Consider the following 10,623-nt stretch of genomic DNA (forward strand, 5'->3'; position numbering starts at 1 on the left):
AATCCTTCAGGGAGGGGGTTTCTGGGCCATGTATCACAGTGTCCACCGCAGTGGGAAACCCCAGTGCCTGCTCCAAGCCCATAGAAATGCTGGAGAGAATGTATTCTTTTAATGTTTTTAATACATGGTCAAGCATAAAACAGCAAGAAACAGTGCCAAAAGTGAAGAAGGAACTGACAGGCAAAGCATAAGAACCAGATATATGCCCTAGGGGAATATGGTTTTAAGCCCAGCGAGGAGGAAATGAAGGCTTTGGGCTCCATTCCCAGTCATCCACCAGAAACAAGAACTGCGAACTCCTGTCTGGAGCGTGTGGCCGAAATCTGTACTATCATCAAGATGAAAGAACCCTAAAATGAGATATTAACATAAAAATTGATCCAAAAGTCACTTTATGGACAGAACCTCAACCGAGGCACATCCAAAAACATACCACTGTTGTCCCCGGCTTGGTGTACCTGAGGTGCCTGTGGTCAGCAGTATCAGCCAGAGATGGCGCTCATGCGCAGTGAGGATGATCAAGATAAGAACTTCCAAATGCCAGAACCTTACAAACTTGGAGCATACTGAAAGAGACTTTAAGATAAAGATGTTAGTCAGAGAAATAAAGGAAGGGACAAAATCCAAAAAGCAAACTGAGCAAAATTAATTCTAGAAATTAAAAGTACAGACACCGAAATTAAAAAAAAAAAAGTGATTCAACTGATGACCCACTCAACAACACACAGTTAAAGAGAATAAGGACTAAATTAGAAAACTGATATGCAGAAATCACCTGGAATGCAGCCCAGAAAGATAAGAAATGGAAAATATGAAATTTGTCTATTAAATTCAAGGAAACTTGTAAGATGCTGGTAAACTCTTTTCATTCATTAAATATTTGTTAAATACTTACTATGTACCAGGTATTATGCTAGACATGGGAACACAATAGTGAACAAGAAAGAGTAACATTTACTCAAGCCATTTATTGTGACTTCACCAAAATGTGGTTCATACGTTTCTAATCCATGACACCTACAAATTAAGTGAATAAATTATATGATAAAAAGTAAGAAGAACTATCTGGTTATCTAATCTTGGGCTATTTGGTTGTCTTGGGCAACACTTTTCTTCATCAGTCTTCAAGTTGATGAGGAAAAATGTTGCCCCACTAAGCTTCTTTCTGGCTAACCATATCTGGAATAATATGATCTTTCTGGACACCACTATTTAAAGTTGGATGTTGACAAATTACAGAGAGTTCAGATTCAGGCGACAAAAAATGTAAAGTAGCCTAGAACATACATCATTTAAGAAATAGTTGAAGGGTTCTCCAGCCAGGGAAGAAGAGAATAAATAGATGCAAAACCCTCTAGTACTTTCCAACCCTAAAGTATTATGATTCAGCTTAAGGATTTTGTGACAGAAATTAACTGTTTGTCTCTTTCTTCCCTCTATCTACATAGCTAAACTATTATTTCTCAACTTTTCTTCTAGTTGGGTGAGTTCACATGACTAAATTCTAGCCAATAGCATGGAACTCTGTGTGCCACTTTGAAGCCTGGACCATAAACAACCTCCCCATGCATCTGTACTCTTTCACTATCTTTGGACTTGGTGCAGATTGCAGTGACCTTGGAAACCAGGGCTCAATGTAGTAAAGCCGCAAGATGGAGGGAGCCTTGATCCCTGAGTCACTACATGGAGGAAAGTTTCCACCAATTAGGCATGTTTATTTTGGACTTCACATGATTGGGAAATATGTTTTTATCCTATTTAAACAATTACACATTTTGCTTTTATTTTTTTTAGTAATAGTTAACATTGTCTTAACTAATACAGTTTTTTTAAAATAGGGCTCCCCATCAAATTTTCACTTCTAATTCCTACCTGATTCATTCTAATGGAATTCTATTTCCCACAATTCTATCTCCTAGGGAGGGACTCTCCTAGGCAGAAAGCTTTTCTTCTACCTTGAATTATTTTTGTCACCAAGGTTGGTGTATCATCTTGTCACTGGTCCAACTTCTCTCAAGGGGAGAGCATTTCTTACTTATTCTTCTTCTCCAGAAATTAATTTAGATGTCAGCTCCTCAGTCAAACTGAGTTACTTAAAGCCTGGGACTCTTTCCTGCTCATGTTTATATCCCTAAGACCTATCACAGTGCTAGGCACATAGCAGGTAATTATTGGTGGAATTAGTAAACAATAGAGGAGGGTTACAAATGTAAAGCTGTGCCTCTGATCTCTTTGGTTCTTAATGAGAAAACCAAACAGAGCAATATTCAATAAAAAGAACACAGAGACCTATATATGCAAACTTATATAAAACTCTTTCAGTGCAGGTTACACACATCTGTACCCATGTTTGTATATAGAAGAAAACAGATTGATTTCAAATCAGTTATTTCTGTGTGGAAAACCAACAGCTTCTTTTTGTTCTTTTTACAAGATCAAGGAAACCTGAAAGTGTAACTATTTTTTAAATACACACAGGGCTCCCCCAAGCAAACAGTCTCTTACTAAATTAGTAAATGAGTAATGGTAATGAGATTACTCTGGGAAAAGCACATGTCAAAACATCGTAGTGCTCATGAGCATGAAACAAGCAACCAAGCCTTTCAGGAAATCCTAATCTGCTATTGCACAAACACATCTGTCTAGCTCAAGGCCAAATATCTAATAGACCCCTACTTTTTATGAGCAGAAGTAAAAATTTAGGCAATGCTCAAGGGCAATGCATTCTTACCTTTCTCTGGGATCTGTACTAGAATCAGAAATAAGAGGATGAGAAGGAAATGCTGTCTTCCTTGTTATTCTGAAAGACAAAGTGAAAAAGTCAGTTCTTGCTAAATTAAAAATATCTAACTAGTGTGCATCTCGATCAGTGCTCTAGAAACCTAACCTTGCTCCTCCTTGGGCCCCCTTCCCTTCTCCTCTTAAAAGCATTGCACTGTGCAGTAGCAATACACTTCCACATCTGCCTTCTCCTTACATAAGAGTTGTGAGGCCAGGAATCATTTTTTACCACATGGGACCTGGAACAATCTGAGGGTTTAGTCAGTGTTTATTAAATGTTTGTCAAATAATTTTAGATTTTCCTAAAAAGTATCAAAATAAGTATGATGAATTCTCCCCTGGTTATGAGTAGACTTGGAAGAACAGAACACAAAAGTAATCAATAGCCACACACCCTTTTTTCTGATTAGAATTGTGAAAGTCACAAAAACAGAACCATTGTCTTATTCATGGTAGTGTTGCCAGCATGCACTCAATAAGCATTTGTTGAGTAAATGCATGACCTCTCTCGAGTAATCTTTTGAGAAAATTTTATTTAATAAAGTAGCCTTATCATGATGGATCCTTGACACTACCACTTCCCCAATTCCCTTTGTATGCTCACAACTTGACCAGTGGTTTCTGCCGTGTTTTTGTTTTCTATTGATGCTGTAACAATTACTACAAATTTAGCAGCTTAAAAAACACCCACTTAGGGCTTCCCTGGTGGTGCAGTTGTTGAGAGTCCGCCTGCCGATGCAGGGGACACGGATTCGTGCCCGGGTCCAGGAAGATCCCACATGCTGTGGAGTGGCTGGGCCCGTGAGCCATGGCCGCTAAGCCTGCGTGTCTGGAGCCTGTTGCTCCGCAATGGGAGAGGCCACAACAGTGAGAGGCCCGCGTACAGCAAAAAAAAACCAAAAAAATACACCCACTTATTATCTGAAGCTCTGTGGGTCAGAAGTCCAGGTAGGCTCAGAGCCTCTGATCTGAGTCTCAAAAGCTGAATAAAATCTGTCAGCCAGACCGGGGTCTTGTCTGGAGCTCTGGGGGAGAATCCACTTCCAGACTCTTCATGTGGTTGGCAGAATTCAGTCCCATGTGGTAGTAGGACTGGGCTGTCATTTCCTTTTGGCTGTTGACCAGGAGTCACACTCAGCTTCTAAAGCCCACATTCCCTGGCTCATGACCCCCTTCATCTTCAGAGCCAGTGATGGGGAACTGAGTCCTTCTAACATTTTGAATCTCTTTGGTTTCCCCTTCTGTCACATATCTCCTGTTTCTTTTGCCTCATCTCCACCTGGCTCTTCTGCCTTCAAGGGTTCATGTGATTACAGTGGCCTATTTGGATGACCCAGAATAATTTCCCTGTTGCAATCTGTTTGGGCTGCTATAACAAAACTCCCATAAACTGGGTGGCTTGAACGACAGACATTTATTTCTCACATTTCTGGAGGCTAGGAAGTTCAAGATCAAGACATTGAGAGATTCTGTATATGAGGAGGACCTGCTTCCTTCTTCATAGACAGCAGTCTTCTCACTGGGTGCTCACATGACAGAAGGGCTGAGAAAGCTGTCTGGGGTCCCTTTCATAACACTACTAATCCCATTCATGAGCGTTTCACCCTCAAGACCTAATTACTTCCCAAAGGCCTACCTCTTAATACAATCACATTGGGTATTAGGATTTCAACATATGAATCTGGGGGAACACAAACACTTAGTTCATAATACTTCCTATTTTAGGGTTAGCTAATTAGGAACCTTAATTCCATCTGTAAAATCCCTTCACAGCAGTACTGAGATTAGTGTTTGATTGAATAACTAGGGAATGGGAATTTGGGGGGACATCTTTAGATCTTTATCACACTTAGAGTGTGTGAACAAAAGACAGTGCCCCAAATGGAAGCTGTCTTTATGTCACCTCATCTCATAAGTGACATCTCATTGCTTCTGCCATCTTCTATTTGTTAGAAGCAACAAATATAAGCCCAGCTCTCACTCAAGGGAGGGGAATATGTAAAGCCTTGAATACTAGTAGGCAGGGATCATTGGGGACCATCTTAGAGGCAGAAAAGAAAAGTAATTACTTTTTATTGTATGATTCACCTGTTAAAAGCATTTCTATAAATGATAATGTAAATACTGAAAGCTGATGTAAGTAGAATTACCATAGCATTATACTGAGAGGAAAAGGTGATAGAATAGATATATGTATTTCATGGGAGAGGAGGGAAGAAAGAAAATTAAATTCTCATAGTCAGTTGTGAGGAATCAATATAAAATATCCAAAAATGGCAAATCAAGAAGTAGCAATGTCTGTTATTTAAAGACATGAAGGCAAAAGGCCAAATAATCAAGTAAAAGAGGTTCAAGTGTTTCTGGGATAGGTGGATGTGAGTGTGAGGAAGCTGCTCATGGAGGATGGTTGTTTCTTATAAGAAACTTTATAGACTTATTTGACTCTTCAAACCATGTATGCATGTAACTTTGATTAAAAGAATGGGGGGAAAGAAAACAACAAAAGAAAAACAACAGAGTTTTCCCATAGAAAATTGTGAAATCATTTGCATCCGGTGAAAATTATGTAATGCATCTCAAGCTGAGATGAAAAAGCTTTAGCCCAAGAAATACTAAACAAGATGCAGACAATGAAGAGAAACTGTATCCAATTCAGTGCAACAACAGCTATCTGTCAGCTGCGCACTAAGTCTGACCCACCCTAGGTGTCCGTGACGAGCAGCCAAAAAGGCAAGTCCGGAATCGGCCCCTCTTTGCAGCCACCCTGGTTTTCTATTCTGGCTTAGCTGCTGCCTGAGGCTTGGTTTTATTTCTAGATATCAGCCCAGTTTCTACTGGTTGGAATTATGTTTAATGTTAATTTTACAGCTTTTGCTTATTTGAGAGACACAAGTCTGTTCCAAGGCCAAGGACTTTCCACTGCAGGACTTTGCTCTTCCATTGCAGGAATGTGTTATGGTTGGATCATCCTCTGGTTGCCTCCTTCTTGTCATTTATGTCTTATTCACATGGGTTTGCAGAGGCTTTCCCTGACCACCCAAACCAAAAGTACACTCTTCCATGGCCCCCATCCCTGTTTTTCACCCCAATCTGTTTCATTCATAGCATTTGTCAGAATGTGAAATCACTTTGTTCATATATTTTTGCCTGCTTTGTTTTATTCACCATAGTATCCCTGAAGCCTACAATAAGTGCCTGGCATTTATTAGTTACCAATAAATAATTGTCGAGTGGAAAAGTAGATTGGGTAGTGTATGAGTTAGTTTTGCTACAGTAATGCTAAATAACAAATCCTCCTAAAATTCAATGTCTGAAAATAACAAGCATTCCTTTCGTGCCCATGAATCTATGGGTCAGCTTGAGTTCAGCTGATCTCAGATGAGCTCTGCTGAGCCTGGCTCCAGGCTGTGGGTTGTGTTCAGCTCCACACCATGTGTTTCTTCATTCTTTTTGGGCTAGAGGCTGCCTGGGGCATGTTCTTCTCTCAGCAGATCACTGGAAAACAAGAAGGCAGGCAAAATCATGTCATGCTTCTTGAAGCCTGGGCTGTGATTGCCACACTGTTACTTCTGTGAACCTTCCACTGGTCACAGCAAATCACAGGACCAAGTCCAACACCAAAGAAGTGGGAAAGTATATTCTGTCCACTATTATTCAGAATTATGACACTCAACTCAAAACACATATCGTTGCTGCTGATTAAATATTGAGTGTGTCACAGGATATTAAACTATATAAAAAATTTGATCTCATTCAACTACTTCCTTTTGCACATGAGGAAACAGACCCAGAGAAATGAGAGCAAGAGAACACTGCCAAGTTATATGGCAAAGGGGTGGATGTATAATCCTATTAAAGGGGAGGGAAGAATTAGGATCAATAATTCAATCTGATCTGAATGAATGAATGCAAAAGTGAATTAGATTGACAAAAATAAGCAGCAGAGAGAGAGAAATCGAAGACACAAGAGAAAAAGCATGGTCTTGGAGAAGGCAGGGGATGAAGAGATCAAATGCATTGGTGGAAGGTGGACTTTGAAAAGGAAGGATTCTGCTGGAAGGGAGGAAAGAATGGGTAGGTGTATAGACATATTTCTGGTTTGTAATGAAAGAAAGATAAGAATTGGAGGAGTTTGGGTCTGTGAGAAAGAGTGCAATACTTGATTGGCATATTCAACTGTAACACACCCGGCAATAACACAATCAGATATAATGTGATGGGTGCTGTGTTCCCAGACCCCAGAACTCCCGACCACTTAATAGCATTAAACAAGGTGTTACTGTCTGTAGAGCATCAAAGTCAGTGAGTTGCAGCATCATTGCCCTGAGATGACCTCAGTTTTCTTAGGGAAGGAGGTGTGGGAGTCATTTGCTGAAAGTGAAGGCAGCAAGAGTTGTATAAGTGGCTTATGGTTAATGATGAAAGTTTGGAAAAATATCTAAGGGAAATGGGGGAAAGTGACCAAAAGCACCTAAAGAATTTACCACCAACAGAGGGCTGGCTTCACTCAGATTAGATCATGGATGGAACCAGTGTCCATCCACACGGTTGCATGATTGCCTCTGGCACTCCTTCTTTCAACAATTTATGGAATGCTTACTGAAAGCCATGAAAAACAGTTCCTAGTTCCAAGCAGATGATAGTTTAATCAATATATTGTAAAATGGGTTAATAACTAGAGAAAAGACTCTGCTATAATTCAGAACTTAAAACTAAAAACTAAAGCATGGATTCATGCAAATGTAACCTTTCCATCTCATCTGCCTGTATCAAATGTCACTGCCATTTAATTTTCTAATAAATTACACACATATACAGTGTTTAAATGCAAAGTTTAATGAAGTCAATAAAATAAGGGCATAAATCAGTAGAATGTAAATTCCATTCCTGTCCTTTACTACCTAACTGAGAGATAAATGTCATTTACTTTGAGATAATGTTTTCACAAAAGCACTCAGAGGAGCTTCAGCTCCAATATTCCAGAAGGATCATTCCTGACCACTATTATTTATGATAATGACACTAAATTAAAAACACATACATGGATAGAAACATCCCTATTATTGCTGCTGATTAAATATTAAGTGTGAGGGTGACAGAATGATAAAACTGTAAAGAACTTTGCTCCAGTCCAACCACCTCATATACAGCTGAGAAAAAAGGCACAAGGAAATAAATTATTTTTCAGGAGGCGCATAAAAAATTAGTGGCAGAACAGAAATAAATCCCAAATCTCCTGATTCCCAGTCCAGGGTCATTTCACGTCACCAGCCATTTCCTTACCTGGCTTGGCAGTCTTATTATGCAGGGGTCCCAGTTGCCAGAACAACGAAAGAAAAGAAAGGTATCAAAAGGGTAGCTGTATACAACAACACTCTCTGTTCCTCAGGCAATCAGAGGAGCCTAGAGAGGCAGCCCTATCACCCAGAGATTGACAGGCACACGGCCTACCATGATAAGTGCACAGTCAATGCCAAACCCTCTTGGGCACTAACAGAAGCAAAGTGTCTGCCACTCAAAGGTGCTTTCTGCAAGCAGGATGTATACCAGCTAAAAAACTGAATGAATATGGTCATTGTGAGGGAGCACAAACTGTCATTTGCTTTATTTTGGAAACTTCACAGAGTCACTATGCTTACTCAGTTGCAGGACAGCCAGTATGCCAGGAAGAATATTACTGCTCACGCCCATCTTCACTGACCAGGATGCAAACTATTGAAGGGATGCTAATGGACTCTTTAACTATACGATTTCTATCCTCAATAAATTTCCTGTCTTAGTCTATTCCTGCTGCTATAATAAAATATCACAGATTGAGTAGCTTAGAAACAACAGAAATGTATTTCTCACAGCTCTGGAGGCTGGGAAGGCCAAGATCACAGTGCCTGCAGATTCGTTGTTTGGCCCACTTTCTAGGTCATGGACAGTACCTTCTCCCTGTATCCTCACACGGTGAAAGGGAAGCAAACATGTTCTCTGGGGTCTGTTTTACAAAGCACTAATTGCATTCATGAGGGTTCCATCTTTATGACCCAACTGCTTCTCAAAGGCACATTGGGCATTAAGACTTCAACATAGTAATTTTGAGAGGACACAAACATTTGAATCATAGCATCTCCCCAGAGACAAAATCCACAGTAATATTAAATTTGGGACATTTCAGACAGCCTTATCCCCTGATTTCTTCTCCACATATCTAGTATTTTGTGTCACAGTTTTTAGGGAGTTTCGGGGAGCAGTATCTCAAGCATTTCAGGAAAATATACAGAAAAAGTCTTGTTGATCTTGGACAGGGTCAAACCATTCACAGCATATTGTTTTGTATTCATTTCATTTTAAGAAGGGCATGGAAAATCCAGCATGTGAACTGAGGGGTCTGAAAGGTGGGTTATAAGAGAAATGACTGAGGAAATTCTAAATGATTAGCCTGCAAAGAACACACAAAAAAGAGACTTCAGATTTCTTAAAATAATTTTAATAATTTTTAAATAATTTTAAAATTTTTAATAATTTAAAAAATAATTTATAATTTTAAATCATAGTCTTCTGTTTTGTAACCAAGTTTATTAGTTACAAAACAGAAGTAGAGTCACAGATATAGAAAACAAACCTATGGTTACCAGGGGAAAAGGGGGAGAGGGTAAATTGGGAGATTGGGATTGACATATACACACTACTATATATAAAATAGATAACTAATAAGAACCTACTGTATATCACAGGGAACTCTACTCAATACTCTGTAATGGCCTATTTGGGAAAAGAATCTTTAAAAAGAGTGGATATATGTATATGTATATCTGATTCACTTTGCTGTACACCAGAAACTAACACAACATTGTAAATCAACTATACTCCAATAAAATTTTTTAAAAAATTTTTAAATAAGTAAATAAACATTCACTTAGATACCCCCCAAAAAAGAATACTGACTCTGTATTTGTAAAAATTATAGATAGATAGATAGATAGATAGATGTAGATAGATAGTGTGCTTGTTATTTTTTAAAAGTTAACTAAATACAGAAAAGTACAAAGAAAAATGTTTAAATTTCATCCAAAATTTCACTACCTAAAACAACCATCATTAATATTTGATCACCTTATTCCAGATATTTTTCTATGTCCCACAGAAAGGGAAGAATAAGTACAGAGCAATATAGATGAACATATTTTACAAAAAAAATCATGCTTTGTATATGGTCTTGAAAAAATAGATATAATAAATTTCTGCTTGATTTTAACAGGATTAAAAAGAAACTGAAGTAAATCTGCATAACTGTCAGAGATAATACCAAAAAAATTTCTTTAAAAATATGAAAACATTAAGGGGTAAGGTCATTAAAGTTCTTTTTATTTAGCTTTAGACAATATTTATTAACTCTCTGTTAGAGATGAGGAAATTACTATATTGCACTTCCTTTCCCTCTTTCCCCTCTCCCCACCTCAAATTTTCCTTGGTTATTATATTATTTTCCTGTGATACTATAACAAGTCACCACAGACTTGGTGCCTGAAACAACAGAAATTTACCTTCTTACTGTTCTGGAAGCTAGAGGTCCAAAATCAATTTCACTGGGCTAGAATCAAGGTGTCGGCAGGGCCACGCTCTCTCTGAAGGCTTTAGGAGAGAATCCTTGCCTTGTTTCTTCCCACTTTGGGTGGCTTCCAGCATTCCTTGGCTTGTGGCTGTGTCATTCCAATCTCTGCCTCTGTGGTCACATGGTCTTCTCCTCTTCTGTCACATCTCCCTCTATCTCTAATTAAAAGAAAACGTGTGACTGTATTACGGGCTGATCCAGATAAGGCACAATGATCTCCCCATCGTAACTTAGTCACATCT

At 38.8% G+C, this 10,623-nt stretch overlaps 1 long non-coding RNA gene across 1 annotated transcript; it reads right to left on the bottom strand.

Moving 5' to 3' along the window:
- Nucleotides 1-5,905: 5,905 nt before the first annotated feature.
- Nucleotides 5,906-10,421, bottom strand: LOC137229712 (uncharacterized). Its single transcript, XR_010945808.1, has 2 exons — nt 10,314-10,421; nt 5,906-6,276 (listed from the first exon to the last, which is right to left on the bottom strand). It is a non-coding gene; the product is annotated as an uncharacterized lncRNA (long non-coding RNA).
- Nucleotides 10,422-10,623: the final 202 nt, after the last annotated feature.

The sequence above is a fragment of the Pseudorca crassidens genome, chromosome 9, assembly GCF_039906515.1.
Source record: "Pseudorca crassidens isolate mPseCra1 chromosome 9, mPseCra1.hap1, whole genome shotgun sequence".
Classification (NCBI taxonomy): domain Eukaryota; kingdom Metazoa; phylum Chordata; class Mammalia; order Artiodactyla; family Delphinidae; genus Pseudorca; species Pseudorca crassidens.